The sequence below is a fragment of the Equus przewalskii genome, chromosome X, assembly GCF_037783145.1.
Source record: "Equus przewalskii isolate Varuska chromosome X, EquPr2, whole genome shotgun sequence".
NCBI classification, from domain to species: Eukaryota; Metazoa; Chordata; class Mammalia; order Perissodactyla; family Equidae; genus Equus; species Equus przewalskii.
Genome location: NC_091863.1, coordinates 84,265,368 through 84,285,104, shown reverse-complemented (window position 1 = coordinate 84,285,104; position 19,737 = coordinate 84,265,368). Strand labels below are relative to the sequence as shown.

Genomic DNA, 19,737 nt, shown 5'->3' with positions numbered 1-19,737 from the left:
AACTCATATGCTCGTCTTCATGAAACTGTCCATCATGAATCTAATTTAGTTCACTGAACTTTGCTTAGTATACTATTCCAAATAGATGATGTTTTAGAAGCAAGAGTTAACTCTCCAAACAAATTTTTCTGCAAACTTGAAAAACCTGAGTGAACAAAACTTATCTGGATCTAAGATAATTTAGGTTTCTAGGTTCCAGAAGTAAGTTTAAGACTGGAGATTGCTGCTGCATTTCAAAAAGATGGACTTGAAAGAATGCTCTTCCCTTATTTTCAATTCCTGGCACCAACACAACGGCTGATCCTGGATATGGCCTGGACCACAAGAATGTATGAGTGAAGGATAAATAATTCCACCAATTGCTGCCTTTTACACATTTATCAGAAAGCTCAAGGGTGGTACTGTTGACCTGAAAAGACACAGGCATCAAGAAATGGAGGCAGTGAGAAGCCTAAGCGAGTGTGTATGTGTGGGGGTGCAGGCATTAAGTCATGTAGAACTTAGTGGTTAGTGGGTTTTCAAAATGCTATAGAGACCTAGAAAATCACTATGGATGGAAAGTTCCATTTCTACACTGAGTGGAAAGCCAAGTGTTCTGCAGCATGGGCTGAGGACAAATGAGGATTCAAAATTCCTCAAAGCCCTCATTTTTCTCTTTTCAGGTACAATAGAATGGAAATGTACTTCAAAGAAATCAAATAAAACATTTTATCACTAAATAGAAAAAAAAATCACCAGGCTCATTAAGCACCAGTCACATAATGGATGTCTCATACAAACCCTAAGCAATCCTGCTTTCTTCTTCCTACTGCTTTCTCGTGACTATTGGCTGGTAAGCTCAGTTGATTAGGGCACAATGCTAATAATCGAAAGGTCAAAAGTATGATTTCTATTGTCAAAGGTTCTCTTTTCACATGGTTAATTGGCTTCTCTTCATTCTATGGATGTAGACTACATCCCCTGCAGCCACCTTACAATTACATGCTCTTAGTCAGGAGGGACAGAATGCATATCTGTGCTAATTCCTTACTATGACTGAAAAAATACCTTACAGCTTGTGTCTTTTCTTTTGCTGAAAGTGAGTCAGCAGCATCACCTATGTGGTGTAGGCCATTCCAAGAGTACCTCGGCAAACTTTAAAGATTATTGCTACAGACAAATGCTGAAGAATGACAGGTGTGTCTTAGCTGGCTTGGGCTGCGATAATAAAATACCATAGAGTAGGTGGCTTAAAAAATAGGAATTTATTTCTCACAGTACTGGAGGCTGGGAAGTCCAAGATCAAGGTGCCATCAGATTGGGTTTCTGGTGAGACCCTCTTCCTGGCTTGCAGACAGTGGCTTTCTCTTTGTGCCATCACATGGAGAAGAGAGCGAGTGAGTGAGCATGGGTGCTCTGGTCTCTCTTCCTCTTCTCATAAGGGTACTAATCCCATCACGGGGCCCTACCATCAGACCTCACTTAAACCTAATTACCTCCCAAATGTCCTGCCTCCAAATACCATCACATTGGGGGTTAGGGCTTCAACATATGAATGGGGGGTGTGCATTCAGTCCATAACAGGGTGCTAATGAGATTCCTCTGTATCAGTCTTTCCCAATTGGTGCTCTGCAGACCACCTGTATCAAAATCACCTGGAGTTCTAGCTAAAATGCACCTTCTTGGGTCCCCACCACCAGGTCTAGAGTAGTAGCACAACTTCTAGGGGTGGAGCTCAGAGTTTCATTTTTAATAAGTCCCCTTTCCCCTGGGTGATTCTGATACCACTAAAGTTGGAGAATCACTACCTAGAGCAGTAGTTCTAAACTAATAGGTGGCCATCAGAAACTTCAAGGAGCTTTGCTAGAATGCATATGCCTGTGCCACAGCCCCAGGCCTACTGAGTCAACATCTGTTCAGGGATAGGCCTGGGCATCAGTGGTGGTGGTAGCAGAAGACAGCTAAAGTGATGCTAGCAAACAGGTGCTGTCCCAACCCTTTATATGCATGAGCTCATTTAATCCTCACAACAACCCTTTTAGGTAGGTACCATTATTCCTCACTGCACATGGGTGGTAACTGGGGCTTGCTAACAGAAGTTAAGTGACTTACCTAGAATCACAGAGCCACTAAGTGGCAAACCTGCATTGGTGCATCCCTGGTAGAGTATTCCTGCCCTGGAGAATTATTTCCGGCCCTTTCAGGGCCACCATATTTTAGAAGTGCTCTGATCCTCGCACATGGCAAGGCTCACAGAGCCTGGAAGGATGCTGTCTTTCTCTTCACTGTGTTCAGAATTGGGGAGCTGATTTTCAACAACCTAACATGGATTAACCCATGAATGAAGAGAAGAGCAACTAAAAAAAGAAGAGGTGCACGAAGTTCTTAAATACTTTCAGTCCTACTCAGGAGACAAAAAATGGTGAGAAAACTGCCTTCACCATTAGGAAAGGTAAAAGCTTGGACTCAGACTCTGGATTTTTCCAAAGCAAAATAAGTGGGAGGCCCGTTACAAACAGCAAAATGCTTTGGGTCAAAGGAGAGCATTAAGAATTAATGCTTACATGATAACTAAGATGATTGACTTTTCAGCCCAAAGAAATTTCTTGTGGGTGTTCAGATAAGTTGTTTGTGACCTGACAGCTGGCTACTGTAGGAGATAAAATTTCACAGTCTAACAGCAGTTTAGTTTAGTAGCAATAATTTAAGAACTGGGAGGAGCCACGTAGACAGCAAATTTAGACGAATTTAAGCAACATCTCTGAGAATACTGACTTGAGAAACGTGTTTATTGAAACTTAGGGCCGGGTGAGGGGAGGAGAGGCATTTTAAGGGCAGAATAATCTACAGGGGAAATTTAGAAGGAGGACTCAAAGGAGCAAAAGGGAAAAAAACATGTGCCCCAATCAATGTCTACTTTAGCCACTATTCTCAAACTAGGGGTCACTCTGTGCTGCTTTCAGCACTATTTGTATCAGAATTTCCCTCCTTCACTCCACTTATAAAGGCCCTCTGATGTGCAGCACTTCTAATTAATCTCCCAAATTACCTGGCTCTACTCTTCTTCCACAATTTCAGTTATACCCTACAACATGTAGGGTCACAAAACACCAACAGAAAAACAAAGCAAAGCGTGTTTCTATCACCTTTAACTATATTCAAGATTGATGTATTGATTAAACCTCACTGTGACCTCCACAGCAGAAGGTTGCCCTGCCACTGGTCCATTTTATTATTTTCTTCCCCCAACCCTTTTTGGCCTCTCACTTCACAGTTCTTCACTGTAATCCTACTTCCGCTGTGTCACCTCCTATATAAACATCCGTGTTTTGTCATAGTGTCTACATTTGAACAACCATTCATTTTACAGACATTACAAGTAAAATACACGGTTGTGCAAGGAACATTACAGTTGTACTTCAGGCCCGCATGCTTTACGATGTCAACAAGAGAGATCCATTAATTTACAGTTTTGTGTTCAGTAGGGGAGCTATAAAATATTCTACATATATTTAGTTCTCCAGAATGTAGCTTAATCAATATGGCACCTCAGGCAACCTGAAATACTGAAGGCAACATAAAAGTAAGATTGTCAGACCAAGAAATTTTATGTCCACTGATGGGAGTTTAACTGCTTTGGAGGCTGCGGAAGGTATATATATTTAGAAGATTATAGTAAAGTCAATGATAGGAAAGAGTCAAACTGATGTGTATAAAAGGTACTGAGGGAGAGAGAAGTCTGTGCTTAGGACCCCAAGCAGGGACTTCCAGGATATAATCCTTGCCTGCCAACCTTGAGCACTACCATGGTTTCAATAACATTTTCCATCTCTGAGTGTCATTAGACATTTACCAAGTGAACCTCTCACATAGGAAAACCTGCAGTACACCTTGAGCCAAATAGCGACCTTCTCTGTGTCTAAGCTTTGGCACCTGCCAAGTGGGGTGGGCAGTTAAACTACTTGCCTCTAGCTGTCTTTGAGCCCTATGATTTTAATACCATGCTCTGGTTTATCTCCAAGGGCTGTTCTGAGGCTCAAATGAAATATTTGATAAGTAAGGGCTATAAAAGTTTTAAAGTGCTATACAAATGTAAAAGTGTTTTAAATTATGCATCTCCGAATATAACCAACTTGCACGTGCTCTCCAGAACAAAGCAAATGGGCTTCTGGGCTTCGATTTCCGATTAGTCCCAAGACATATGATTTTACTTTGTTCCAATTTTCAGAAGCAAGAAGAGCAAAAGGTTCAAATTATGATCTTTATTAAGAAGGTTCTAAGCCATTTAGAAATGCTGGGCACATATGTGGCTAGGCCAATTTTTCCACTGCTGTGTGGGCCCCCAAAATAGCTTTTACTGTGTAGACTAATAAAAATGATACGAGAGTTGAAACTGAGCAAAATTGGATTAAATTTCAATCTATATTCTACAATGGTCTGTGGCGGCAGGTGGGGGGCATATCTTCTTATATACTTCTAATCCCTTCACGTGATTTATAAACCAGCTATTAGTTAATAGATTTTGGCATGTGATTAATATTTAGGTATTTGAAAATTCATGTGGTACCTGCCTGTGTGTATGTAGCAAGGAGCTTAATCTGCATATTCACCTCAGGAACACTGGGATGGAAAGGCAAGCCCAGAATCCTATCTGCGTGAAGGATGTTAGCTAGGGCCTCTCTAGGTCCCCAAGAGAAACACTACAGAAGACATTCTTTCACTAAAAAAACACCCATTAAGAACTCAATAGGTGCCACACACTGTACTATAATTGCTGGGAACACAGAGATGAAAAAGAGATGCCCCTTTCTTAAAAACTCATGCATTCTAAAATGGAGAGAGAAACAATGGTCAACTCCCATGACAGTAAGACTTATATTCCAGAATAAAGAATGAAAGGTAAAAACATCCAAACACTTCCTCGGGTGGTGGTAGGGGATGGGTACCCTGGGAAGACAGGTTATTTAAAGGATATACTTGGAATTTTTTATTCAATTTAAAGTATACCACTTTCTGCCTAAATAATAATACATTAGGGGCTCTATATATCTTCTGAAATCTCTTTTCAAGGCATGCATACTCTGCCGCTATTTCCACAACTACAAAAGCGGGCAAGGCCAAAAGCAATCACATCAGCTGCTGTGGTTTGTTAATGGACAAAAATGCTTGAATTTAATTAAAGCAAACACAACAAAAGTTTCTATACCATCAACTAACAAATCACTTCAGAGTATCCATCTAGCCCACAGGATGGACCCCTAAGACCCATCTGAAATGGGGAAAAAGAGTGATTTAAAATGTGTGTGCATAAAAAAGAGACTGATAAAACTGGCATAAGTTTGATCTTGCATTTATATTAAGGGTTGGTATATTGCCCTTCAATTTGGTTAACAGGCAACATGTAATCTTCCAGCTTCTTCATACGTGTATGTATGTATTTATTATTGAGATATAATTTACATACCATAAATTCACCCATTTAAAGTGTATAATTCAATGGTTTTTAGTATATTTACAGATTTTTGCAATCATAACTACAATCAATTTTAGACATTTTTATCACTCTAAATAGAACCCCCATACCAATTACCCAACTTCATGCCCCAAGCCCAGGCCTAGGAAGCCACTAATCTACTTATTATCTCTATTGATTTTCCTATTCCAAGCACTTCGTATAAGTGGAATCACATAATATGTGGCATTCTGTGTCTGGTTCCTTTCACTTAGTGTAATGTTTTCGAAGCTCATCCATTTTGGAGTAGGTGTCAGTATTTCATTTCTTTTTTATTGACGAATAACATTCCATTTAAAGTATATGCCACAATTTGTGATTCATTCATCAGTTGATAGACATTTGGATCATTGCCATTTTTTTAACTATTGTGAGTAATCTTACAGCTTCTTACATCAGTTTATAATTTAATGTGCACATCACTAAGAACTAGTCCAGATATTAAAAGATACTATTCTTTATAAGCTGATCATACCCCAATTCCTTCCTAAGTCACCAAAATCAATAAAACATATACAGAAAAACTAGACAATATGTCTTCAATAGGCACATAACAGGCACTTAAGAAATATTTGCTGACTCAGTGAATTAATGAATGAGAGAAATCTTTCCTTCAAGCCCTGCTTCTCCCTTCAATCACATCCCTAGCAGTCCTACCTGGATATTGAGTAATGAAATGTTAGAGCCAGAAAAGACCATGGGTTCCAAGATTTTCCAAGTGTGGTTCAAGAACCACATGTATCAGAACCACCAAAGAAGCTTGTTAAAAATATCTATTTTTGCAGCTTCCCTCCCCCACACACACTCCCAGAGAATCTAATTCAGTAAATCTTGCGGATGAGGCCACAGGAAGCGGACTTTGTAACAAGCACCCCAGGCAATTCCAATGCACACTCAAGTTTGAGAATCATTGATCTAGTCCAATCTTCCCACTATACTGAGGAGGAAATTAGGGACAGGCACGGGGAGGTGACATGCTCAAGGTCACAGAGTATGGTAGAGAGAGTCACAGGGATCTGAGGTTTTGAAACCCAATCTAGCACTTTCCATTACCTCAGGTACCCTCTTTCATCACATCTCCATCTCTTCCCTATGAATACATACCTCCTCACAGACCTGCTCAATAAGCGTCAGTGTCTGACACATCTTAAGTGCTCAACAAACAGTAGCTATCATTTTTGGGGGTTGGTCCTATGTAAACTAGATAACAAAAGGGTCTCCTATTTTGGCAGTGATTGTAAAAGTGTAAAGTAACAAATATAAGGCCCAAGAATAGAATACCAGTCATAGGAGGAAGGTCTCTGTGGTTCCTGACCCAAATGTTAAAAAAGAGCCTAAGTGGAAAGCCATCTTCAACCATGAGCTTTTGGTGGCCAAAGAAGCTGTGTAGTGACATTTCCTATCCAAGGTTCTGAAACCGCTCTGTACACCCACTGTGATCTATTTAAAGGAGCCAGGTCTTTTCAGAAAACAGTTTCTGCCAAGTTTTCTATCAGAGGGAAATCATAAAGCAGATGAGCTTTAGCCATGACTAAAAGGTAGTGGAAATTTTTCTAAGTGAAAGTTGACATGCCTATCAAAAAGATAGACTCACTGCAAACCCATAACCACGAAACAGACAAAAAAAATCACAGGAGACACTTTTAAAATGTTTCTTTTTTAAGTTTTTAAATTACAAAAGTAGTGATTTGTTATAATAAATCAAAACTGAGGCGAATAAAGAAAAAGTTCAATCTACACAGAATTTGAAATATATTATGACATACATCTGAAAATAAACAAATAAACGGAGGAAAAATAAAAAGTAAGAAAGAAAAAGTTCATAATTTCTCCTTCCCCCTTCTGATCTTCTGCCCAAAAATGTATCAATTTGGAATCAACCCTTTCCCACCTTTTTCCATGCTTATATAAACCACACCTTATAATACTCACAAAGACACAAACACACATATACTTTAATGGAATCACACCCTCCTCATTTCTCTGCACCTTAACTTTTTAAAAATTATTTTTCAAATAGTTATACAGAACTATAGGACATGTTAACATAAAACAGCAGTCTTCTGCACTCCCCTTCTGAGCCCTTGTTCCTGAAGACAAATGTCAACTTTTTAAGCTGTTTCTTCTGTTATTTATCTCCATGTTTACAGATATGCTCATATGTCTCCTTAATTAGACAATTTTATACATTATCTATTGAGTTCTTAATATGGAAGATAATGACGATTTACCCTCCCTCAATTCTTCAAATATAGATATGCCACAACCTTACACTATTATGAATATTCACATTTGAGCTAAAGAGCATATTATGATTTCATTTCCTTCCTTGTACAACTTTTTGTTTTCCCTGTAGTTAATAATTGTCTAATTTTTTCTTAAAAGAGCTTTCATTTCACTTCTGTTTTCTATGTGAAGTAGCAGACAGTGTCATCTATTGAATGAGGGGGGAGGTAGTTGAACAGGAAGTTTGAGATAGCCCATTTGGAGCTTGAGGGGGAAAAGGTCACTAACAAATATAGAAGAATATCTAGGTAATATTGAGGGTTCAAATGAGGTTGGAGATCATGAAATTATGTGATATCAGTCTACACAGCTGTGCGACTATTTTTCTAGCTGTGCTCAGTTGTAAGAATGAAGGCAATGGGGGCCACCCCATGGCCAAGTGGGTAAGTTCACGCACTCGGCTTTGGTGGCCCAGGTTTTCGCCAGTTCAGATCCTGGGCACGGACATGGCACCGCTCATCAGGCCATGCTGAGGTGGCATCCCACATGTCACAACCAGAAGGACCTACAACTAGAATGTACAACTTTGTACTGGGGGTCTTTGGGGAGAAGAAGAAGAAGAAATAAAAGATTGGCAACAGATGTTTTCTCAGGTGCCAATCTTTAAAAAAAAATAAAATAAAATAGGATAACTAAAAATAAAGTTGTCATATGTTTAAAAAGAAAGAGAATGAAGGCAATGGACAGTTGAGTTGATTCAGGGCTGAGTTTCACGTGAAGGATTCAATCAAATAGAAGGACAGACAATGGAACAAGAAGTTGAAGATATTAGAAAATAGAAGTCAGATGAAAGCTCTCTCAACCTCCTACCACCAACACTTCAACCCATATATATACATATTCATCTTTCTCCTTGTTAAAATGGAAGAAAAATCCTTCTTACTGTCTAATGTTAACCTCTCTGCCTATGAGGACAACAGAGGACATGAAATTCCTAAACATGGGTTCCAGTGGAATTATTCACCTGAACAAAACACTAGGGAATCAGGTAAGCAGTGGAAGGGAGGGAGAAAGGGAGAGGGAGACCCACACATTCACATGTGAGTATAGAGCTAGAAAGTCAAGTCTGACAGTGAAGTAAAAGGCAAGAGAATCTGCTTGAAGGGAGGAATGTAGCCTGAGATAAGTGGTGAATATTTGAAATAGCTACTATGGGAAAGAAAGCTGAAGAGCTACATGTAAAAAGTCTTCCTAGAAGATCTGAAGGCACCAGATAAGGTTGTAGGCCATGAATTGGTTGTGGCACTGGTCCTGACAAAGATGTGATTTTCTCTAGAGGACTTCGGCCATAGATGTTGGAGCACAGAATGTGGTGGTTAGATTTATCCAAGAATGGGGGTTTTCTGGGCAGCTTTAGTGACCAGATGAGTCGAGTCAGATAAGCATATTAGCAAGAGGAATATACGACGAAATCTAGGCTGGATAAGAAAGGAAGCAATATCAGAAAACAGTCACAAGGCTTCTCACTAGGCTCAGCTTGGAAATAATTGTAGATCTTAGGCTCCAAAGCAAAAGGTTCAGGGGTGTTTCCAATACCCCTTTTGTTGCAAAATGCAGTTATCCTTGTATCAACAGACTGCAAGTACTACTTCCAAATAATAAATGGGCTTTTTGATTAATAGGTACCATGGTACTAATGCCTTAGATTGTTTTTTTAAAAAAAGAAAAATATATAAAGACAAAATAAAAGAGTTGAGAGGGCTATGTCCATGGCTCAATCTGAAGCTTTAATCCAATTTTTAATATCATGTATTTTTGTGATTATAGAAGTAACATATCCCAATTGCAGAAAATTTGAAGGCTACACAAAGGAACTAAAAATGACCTGTTACAACCACATCCAGGGAAAAAAAAAAGCTAAACTACGTTAGTATATACATGTGTATATAGTTTTGGGTCCTGTTTAAATGCATGGGTTTGGAAGCTGAACTGGCTAGGTTCTCATGCCAGAACAGCCATTTCAATAGCTTTGTGATTTTAGGCAAATTATTGAACTTCTGTGTCTCAGTTTCCTCTTCTGAAAATGGTAATAAAAATACTTCCTATCTCCCTAAGAGATAGATGATGATGATGAAACGAGTTAATACATATGCAGTACTTAAAACAGTGCCTAGAACATCCTAAGTCCCCAATAGAGGTTAGCTATCATTATTATGTGTATATATAAAAGAATTTTGGTCACAGTCCTTGGTTCAAACTCAGTGTCAGAACCACCCATTAAAAAGGATATTAAATAAGAACTGGAGAGTAGACCTCAGGAAAATGGACTTTTCCATATCCTAGAAAGCTAAAGGCAGATATTTTGTCCAAAGACATCTGGGCTCCTTCCCCAGTTGAGGATGTGGCCTTGTTAATGCTGAGTTTGGTTCAAGAACCAAAAGAGCCTGTTAGTTCTAAACATCCCCTTAAATGGAAGTACACAGATAGTACAAGTTATTTTTCCAGAATGGTGACATAGACTCTGAATATAAGAAAAACTAATGTTGCAGAAGGAAAAAATTAGCTATACTTTTGGACCTGGCAGGAATGTTTCCTGTACAGATAGCAGCACCGGCAGCTGTAAATCTATAGGGAACTAGGGACCAGGGTAAGTCCATGCTAAGATATGCTACAGCTGCTCCTACCTTACAAGGCTTTCTCCTTGTCTAATTAAATCGAGAAATTACAATGCGTGGTCCTTTCCTCACCAACACATAACTCACCAGAAATACTGCTGGTGTTATCAAAAGCAGAATGTAAAATACTGCAATAACTGTATATATGTTCATACATATTTATATTTATATTTGTGATATTAAAAAAAGGGTCCAAATAACCCTTTATCACTGGGGGTTGGGTAGCTGATGGAAAGTTATATTTTGGAGTAAATATATAGGCCTTTATCTATGATCTATGCAATTATTTGTCCCAATTTATCTTTACCTATTATTGTTATATGTTTTACACATATACATTTTCAATGTTAAGCAAAATGATCTATTGATTTTTCTTGATTTCTTCCTTATTTTTATTACTAGAAAGTCTTTCCAAGTTACTTTTATTTTATTCTAGTTAATTTATACCTTCCTTTTTTTTTTTTTACATTTAACACTTGAATCCTTCTGAAATTTGCATGAACTTTATCTTATCTTATAAACGATATAAGTATAATAACTACGGTAATGCATTAAGCATTTGAGTATTGTGTATTGAGATAAGCATTTTACAAGTATTATATATGCTTTTATCATTCACTGTAAATATAAATAATTAAAAGCATAAACACTTTTAAAAAGAAAACTCCAAAATCCCTCCACCTATAACTAACATTTTGGTGAACAATTTTCTAGACATTTTCATATGCTTATATGCTCATGTAGATGTACAGAAATAGAAGTATTCAGAAATTGAATTACACTGCTTTGTAACCTACCTTTTCCATTAAATTGTATATATGGATATTTTTCCCCATCAATAAATGTAGGTCTACATTATCTTTAACATATACATAATAATTGGCTAAATTGACACATCCCAATTTGCATAGTTAATCCACTATTACAGCCAGTTAGGTTGTTTTCAAATCTTTGTTACTATAAACAAAATGTTAATAAACATTCATGTATATGTATCTTTTAGCACTTTCATTTATCCTGTTAGAAAAATTCTTAGTCAAATCGCTAGCTCATTGGAGATATGTACATTTTATATTTTTATACAGATTGCCAAATAAACCTCCAATTTAAACAGTGCACTAGATCATCCGTATCCCTACAGCATTGTCAACACCGTGTTTTGATAATCTTTAAACCTTTTCTAATCTGATAGGTGAAAACTGTTAGTTTTTATCTGCAAAGTGAGTTTGTCTGTTGGTATGCCTTCCTTTATTATTCTGTTCATAACTTTTTATCAGTTTTCTATGAGGACATTTTTTAATTGATGTTTAGGAGTTCTGTATATACTAAGAATATCTACCCTTTTTTATGTGTCATAGATATTTTTCCTAGTTTGTTGTCTGTTTTTCTAATCTTGATTATGGTAATTTTTGCCATACAGATTTTTTTTGAAGGTTAAATTTATTAATCTTTTCAAGTCTTCACTCTTCATGAAATGATAAGAAAATGCAACTCAATCTCAAAACTGTAAAAATATTATATGTTAAATCACAGTTAAATATATACATTTCAAAATAATATATAAAATTTTATAGTACCTTTATAGTTTATTTTTTTACATTTAAATCTTTGCTCTAGCTGGAATTAACTTTGATTTAAATAGTGAGTACAGATGTAGCTTTATTAACTTTCTCCTCAAATGACTAACCCTGTTGTCGTAACCATATTTATTGAAAAGTCCATCTTGTTTCCCAACCCGTGGGTTTAAAATGCCTCTTTATCATATCTTAAAATCCACAGCATACTTGAGTTTATTTCTTTGGACACTATTCTGTTAAATTGATCTGTCTCTGCCTGCACAAATACCACAGTACTTAATTATTATAATTTCTAATACAATTTATATGTGGAAGGGCAAGTTCCTTATAATTCTGTTTCTTCAGAATTTCATCTGGAATTTATTTTAGGGTCTGATGTGATGTAAATATCTCAGTTTTCCCTCAAATGGAGTCGAGGTGATTTCTATAATGTTACTAACTGATTCGTGTTCTGAGAAAGGAGGAAAGTGGCAGCACTATGGCACTGGCGACAGTGAATAACTCTGCATAAACTCATAAAAGCAGTTGCCTTTGTGAATGTGTTTCTAGATGGAAATAAATGTGGAGAACCATTGTTGCATAATGGCACCATACAATAGAACTTTCTTCAGTAATGGGGATGTTCTATAGCTGCACTTTCCAATACAGTAATCATTAGCCACATGTGGCTATTGAGCAGCTGAAATGTAGCTAGTGTGACTGAGGAACTGAATTTTTAGTTTTATTCAATTGTAATCAATTTAAATTTATACAACCACATGTTTATTGGACAGAGCACTTCTAGAACACAACTATTAAAAATCACTGCCCTATTATACTGCTTCGTAGCATTATTGGCAGATAACAGATTTGGCAATTTCCTATTTAACCTGAAACTATCATTTAGATAGAGATTTTCAGTAAAATGCTAAGGCTAACCCTGAGATCTCAATGGCAACTCAAATAAATATGTAATGGATACCCCCTGTATGCATGGCACTCTGCAGAATAAGCGACAGATAAGACAGCCTTCAAGAGGTTTAAACTTTAGTAGAGGAGATAAAGTGATAAACAAATAATAATAAAGGCTTCAGAACAAGGTAACATAACAAAGTAACATAAAAGAGGAATCAACAGTGTCAAGAGAGTTCCCAAAAAGCGAGAAATTCGACTACAGAGCATGAGAGAAAGAGTAGGGAGAGCTGTAGAGAAGAGGTGGCACTTAAGCTGATTCTTGAATACGATTAATTCTCAACAAGCAGAGTAGTAGAGATGGGAGGGGGAGAAGGAAGACACTCCAAGTTAAAAGAACGGCATAAGCAAAAGTACAAAGAATGAATAACAAAGGTTATGTAAGGTGAGCTATCAGGTCCAGCCAGGTCACCATGTGAGCAGGAAAGTAGTGAGAAATAAGGCTGGCTAGGTAAGGGGAGGCTAAATCTCAAAGAGCCTCAGATTTTTGTCCAAAGAATCTGGTCTTGACTTTATAGCTAGTGGGGAGAAAATGAAGTTGCTTTAGACTGGTGCCATCTGAGCTCAGGACCTCAGACAAATAATAGATTTGTAGTATCAACAAAATCAAGTTCCCAACTTAGCTGTACTACCTTGGAGAAATCATTTAAATACTTGGATTCTTGGTTTCCAGCATGTGTAATAATGAAAGACCACCCATCTCACAAGATAATTATGAACACTAAGCAAGATAAGGAAAAGGGAAAAGCATTTAACAAAGTATAAAACAAGCACAATATAAATGTTACAAATTTAAAACAAAGTACAATGATTTATTTGTTTCCTAGATGTGTGACACACACCCAAGTATGCCAGGACAAAGCAACCTATTCAGGCATAGTAACTATAAAAGAAAAGACTGTAAAAGAAAAGACTCTGAAACACAGCCATAATAATAATTTTTCAAGGAGTAATTTCAGCAGGCAGACTGATAGGAGACAACACTCTTATTTGGGTCCCTGGATATTTAAAGATGATACAATATTTGGGTTAGTAGTAACAAAAGTCCTCTAGTTCAATCTCCCAAATCTGATGTTTGAAATCCAACCCAGTGGTTGGCCAGGGTAGGCACATATCTGGAGTGGTGGAAAACCTCCTGCCGTTACAACACAACCTTTATTTAACGTGTCAGGCAACTCTGTTAGAAATTCTAATTGTCAGAAATTCAGATTCAACGATCTACACCACTTAACATCCACTCACGAGGTATCCCACACTCTTAGGTAAAGAACTAAATGGGCTTCAGGAAGATTTGTCCTAATATGTAGGATATACTGAATTGGAGAATAGACCAAAGACAAGAAGAAGAGGCTTTTATAGCAGGCCCACCCAAGAATCCCAAGGACCTACGAAAAAAAAAGAATCCAGAGGACTTGACAGGGAGTGGAACAGTAGCAATGCAAAGGAGAAAACCTATTCCAGAGACAGAACTCAAGGCATTTAATAAAAGACAGGATACACGAGGCAGGAATAAATAAAGCACACAGGAATCACAGATGAATGAGGTTTGAGGCGGAGTGTCAAATTAGTGTTTGAATACATTTCACATGCCAATAAAATACCCAGATGGAGGAATAAAGCAAGCCAGGGAAAAAGCATTTTGGAACTCAGGAGGGAAGCAAGGTACAGCTACATGAAGAGGTGAGTTTTAAGGGGAAAAACATAAAGCAAGAAGGCGGCTAAAGCTGGGCTCCTCAGCACAAAGAATATGTATTTAGGCTATTTGATCAAAGATTTGGAGCCATGACTGTGGCCGGGGAAGCCAGAAAGAAACTTGCCCACGATGAATTCATGACAGTGCCTCCGATCTCATTGGGAGGCAGTTCAAAGGGAATCAGCCCAAAGAGTTTGAATTCATGGTAGCTTTGGCCAAACGGACCCACGCAGTACACCTTTGCATCAGGCCTTATATTGGCCAGGCATGTGTTACTTTGGCCAATCCCTTGGCACTGACAGCTCAGAACCCAAACTTAATAAGAGGCTTCTTTTTTCACGTCCTAGCTCAGGATAATTAAAGCACACATTGCACATTCAACATTTATCTATCTTTCTCCACCAAGCTGGCTCTGATCATGGCTTCCTGATGTAGGCTCGAGACACAAACCCCAGGGGTGAAGCAGTGTGGGCTGCTGGCTACAGCTAGAAATCAGCCTGAAAAGCCCTGTTAGCCCACACTTTAAGGTTTGGTGGTGACTTTTCTTACTTTTACATCTTGTTACTAAACAGCTAAAGCTTGGGATTCTTTATTTCTTCCACTTGGTCATAGTGCATGTTCATCAAGGAGTTTACAGTACTTTTCAAATGAAGAAGGCAATGGGTTTATTCTTCTTCTAACAGTCCTGGCTGCAATCAGTACTGTCACAGTTACAGAAAACAAAAGTACAAGGGAGAAAATGTATCTTTCTCCTTTAAGTTTCATTATACTGCAACAACCTGTCATAGAATCTACTCAAACTGCATACAGTGATGACTTCCGTAAAGGAACAGCTGTGAACACACAATTCTGTTTTACCAAAGTATATGATCATTTCAACCATATTTTAACTCATTTCACTATCCCAGCCTTTCCCCTTCTCAAATAGCAAATATTTTGCCGTGAGCTACTTCAATGAACTATACAAGCCAACATATTTGATACAATGAAGTTTACTGTTTTAAAGAAAACTGGAACAGTCACTTCATGATTCATCTCTTTTATAAGGTTGGACTCTTTAGAGTATTTCTCTTAAAGCTAAATAAAACTTCAATGGCTTTGTCCCTGTGGAGACATGTGCCAAGTGGATAATTTGGGCTCTTCTCCAGGTAGCCACACCATCAGTTCACCGTGGTAAGCAGCATATTCTTGTATGGACTCTATCACCAGTTATTGGCAAACAAGAAAGTTCTACTCGATCAAATAATAATGTCTCAGGAAATGAATGGGTAAATCAAGACTCAGACTTGATTTTACCTGTAAAAGCCACAGTCCAGGGGCACTCCAACATCCCCTACACCTGACCAGTGCCCTTAGCCTCTGCATGTAGAGGTCCTAGCAGTAGGAGGCCCATAAAAACTGAAAACAGCCCAATTGCTCAACCTGAGTTAAGACCATCCAGAAATCAGTGAGGGCAGCAGAGGCCATACCAAAAAGCCCAGCTTAAATCCCCAACTCTACTGCTCTGAAGGCATGGCCTTGGCCTAACCAGCAGAAGCAGCCATGGCTCGCAGTCACAGAGGCAGCTTGGGTCGCCACTTGCCCCTCCTGACCCGCTGGGGCTAGAGCAGGAGCCTTTGGTGCTGCAGCCTTTTACCCACATTTAAATTGCTTTCTATTTAAATCATCTTCTTCCACCAAGGGTAACTGCGGGCTGTCTAGCCCAAGGCAGCCCCCAAATTGGAGAGCTCATATGGTGAGCAGGAGGCTCAGAGCTGGAGCCACTGCATCCAGGCCAGCCACCTTGCTCTCAGATAGTAGTGGCCCTATAGAAAGGGTTGCTCCGCGGAGGAGGAGTAGAAAGCATGGAATGGGCACAGGTAGGCACTTCTTCCTGAAGCCTCAGCTCACGTATACCTGGGAATTTCACTCTCCCTAGGTCCCAGGGTAGTTGCCTCATTCCTGTCTGGGGAAGCAAGGAGCACTGAGAAAAACGCATCCCGAGAGTGGCAAGACCTGCAGAAGCCTAAGTGCCTGTAACCCTGTTGGCAAAGAGCTCAGTAGCGCAGCATCACAAGGGCACCACCGCCCCCAACTCTTCAGAGAGAGCCCGTGCAGGGGTAGAGGTGAGGGCCTGGGATGTCAGTGGGATAATAGCCTCCAGTCCTGCACACTGTCCCGGACACTTAACTCCTTCCCTTCCAGGGGCTGTATAACTGAGGTAGCCTTCCCGAGCAGTACATGCCTGCTGAACTGGCAAAGCCTAAGGGACATGTTCTTTCCTCTCTCCCTTCTTTCCTTGGGGTCTGACCCCTGGCTATGCCCGTCACATGTTAAATAATCTACAACTTGGCTCCCCCTGGCCAGGAAGAGAGAAAAATTTCTTCTTGGAAGTCTACAGAAGGTGAGATTGAAGGTAGTGGTGGGGAGCAAATTATTCGTGAATAGATCCCCACCCCCCAAACCCCGCCTCCGTGGGCTCTAGGGTAGCTTTCAGTCAAGAAGTACTTTTCCAGCACTTCAGCCCAGCCACAACTTTTGTGGGTGGCATGCAGGAAGCCTTAAATACCTGTTTACTGTCTCCTCCCTAAGTCCCCGGGTCGCAGGAACCAGGAGAAACCCCTGGAACAGTGAATTATTATAACCCACACTTCCTTTGCCACGTCTCTTTGCCAAAGCACTTTTCCTAAACGTCTGATAGTGACAAATCAAACTGGTTGCTCCAATTCTGGGCTCAGAGTGGGAAGGCGGGTCACATGCTGTGGATGTCCCTTCTCTCCCTCTCTGGGGTTCTTTCGCCAGGAGTCAAGCGCAACTTAGCGCGGGTCGGTCCTCTCCCATGAGCAAGGGTTCAGAGAGGGTCATTCAACCTGAGAAACCGGCTCAAGGGGCAGCAGAGGCTCCAGTGAAGAGAGGAGACAGGGCGTCCCAGGGTCTGTGCTGGGGTCCCTTTAGGTTCTCAGGGCAGGCAGGCAGAGATGGCCTCAGGTCGCCAGAGCTCCCCCTTGTCTCATGCTAGCTGGGAATCCCCAAGAGCGGGAACAAATTGCTAGGGAATCCCTCGGTGCTCTGCCCAGGAGCTGCCTCTTGTGTCCCATCCCCACGCAGTTTACTCTCTCGGCTGCGGGCAGAAATATGGGCAGAGTAAGAAAGAAGGGGCCAGTGGGAAAGTGCCTTCCAGGCCACAGAGCCCGCCAGCCAGCCGCAGACACTACAAAGATCCGGCCGCGGAAACGCAACGCACCAGCTCGACCTGGCAGGCGGCGCGCTCCTCCTCCGCAAGGAGCCCCAGGCCTTGGGAGCTCTGGTCCCTAAACTTTCTGGGAGGGCTGAAGAGAGAGAAAGGAAACCGGCAAGCGTTTCCAGGCGCGGGGACCAGGACTGCAGGAGAGGTAGAGTCCCTGTTGACTGCAGCCTCCCTGCTCTCTGCTGTCACCTGAGAGCCTAACACGTTCTCCCCTGGCCCTTGCCAGACAACTGTCCAGTTCTGCGAGCAGGCATTACCTGTCTGAGTCTTGCAAACGGCCGGCGACGTCCAACAGGGCTCACGCATACAGTTCCATGTCTGGGGCGCTGGGCCGCAGTCCAGGACGAGATGGAGAGCCGGGTTCCAGAGAGCGCCGGCTCAAGCTGCCGGAGCGGCCAGAGAGGCTGCCCAAAGGCGAGCAGGGCTGGAGAAGGCGGGGGCGGGGGGGAAGACAGTGTCTTCCAGAGCAGCGGCCAGAGCAGCTCCGCCTGCCTGTTCTCTCTACTCTCTGTCCTAGCCAAAGAGGATGCTCAGAAACTTCTCCCCGCCCAGGGAAGATTTCTAGAGTTCAGCAGAGCTTCTACGGACTTTAGGGGGAGCAGGACAGGGAGAGCTTAAAGAAGGTTCCTAAATCACTCGGCCCCTTCGCTAGAATGACAGGTGCCACCTCTCAGCTCCGCGACCAGCCTCTCCTAAGTCGCCTGCCTCCTAGCCTCTTCCTTTTTCGCGACTTTACTTCGGAGCAGCTTTGCTCCAGCCGCACCTTGTTTTGGCCAAATGGTGCACCGCGGGACGCAAACGCCTCAGCCTGTGGCCCTCACGCCCCTCGTGAGGAACGCACGCCACAGAGGGCAACAGCCCTTCAGCCCAGAGGGCAGCGCAGGCGGCAGGTGCAAACTCTGCCTGCCCGCCTCTCTCCCGCTTGTTTGCAGCTCTAGCCTTTCCCGGGAACCCTCTCCAGCCAGTGCGCAATAAGCCTACACGTCTCTCCTAGCTCCGAAGAGGGAAGTGCGCTCCAGGCTCGCCTCACATCCTGCCACCGCTGCTGCGGCTTCCAAAATATGCCTACAGGAGCGGGGAGAAGGGTAGTGGAAATCACCTAGAGCTGTGTCTTGGTCGCTAACAGTTTGGTGCCTCCGGGCTGACTGATTGCACCGGGGAGGAGGTGGGGATGAGAGAACCGCTCTGGCGCGTCATGGAAAACGGTTACTGCTGCTCCTCCTCCTCTTCCACACCCCTTTGGATTTGGGAGCGCGAGGAGGGGAGGGAGAGTGGAAAAGGCTGCCAACCCCGAGTCCCCCATCTCCTGGTTTAAAAAAAAAAGAAAAAGAAAGAGCACTGTCTCTTACCTTTCCCGGGAGAAGGAAAGCGCGTCCCGGCAGCGCCGTCTAGCGTCCGTACCAGTGTAGGCCGGCATACAGGGTTGGGCGAGCGCAGAGCCGAGTGCAAACGTGGAAAGCCACTAAACAAAGTTTTTCAGCTAACCTGGTCCCCTGTTCCACTCATTGAACAGGTATCTAGTTCAGCCAGGAGGTCACCTGCTTGGTTCCCCCCAGGCCAGAATTTAATATTATTAAAGGCCACCTAATTGTATTCATAATGCAAGCTTCCTAGTACCAGAGAGAACTCTTTTCCAAACCCTTCCCATATTAAAGATCCTTAAGTCTCAGGGTTCTCCAGCCTGTCAATCACACAGTGGGCAAGGAGGGTCCTGGAACCCCAGGATGTGCTCGGCGATAGAACCCCCAGACCATGACTGTTCATTCCGGTGTCTGAGACTTGCCAGCGATGATCCTGACCACCCGCTCACCAAGGTCATGCATCCCAGGAGCTCCTCTCTTTAAGACTGATAGTGGAGAGGAACTATGACTCAGGAACTGACAGGGTCTGGATTGCAG

The 19,737-nt window shown here is 41.4% G+C and overlaps 1 protein-coding gene across 1 annotated transcript in view; it reads right to left on the bottom strand.

The window, feature by feature from the left end:
* The window catches only part of IL1RAPL2 (interleukin 1 receptor accessory protein like 2), a 969,697-nt gene extending 950,468 nt beyond the window's left edge, over nt 1-19,229 (bottom strand). Inside the window, exons 1-2 of the mRNA XM_070605106.1 lie at nt 19,189-19,229; nt 18,097-18,263 (exon numbers count right to left, since the gene is read on the bottom strand). The gene's annotated coding sequence lies outside the window, so the exon portion shown is untranslated. The remainder of the gene's footprint in view (nt 1-18,096; nt 18,264-19,188) is intronic.
* Nucleotides 19,230-19,737: the final 508 nt, after the last annotated feature.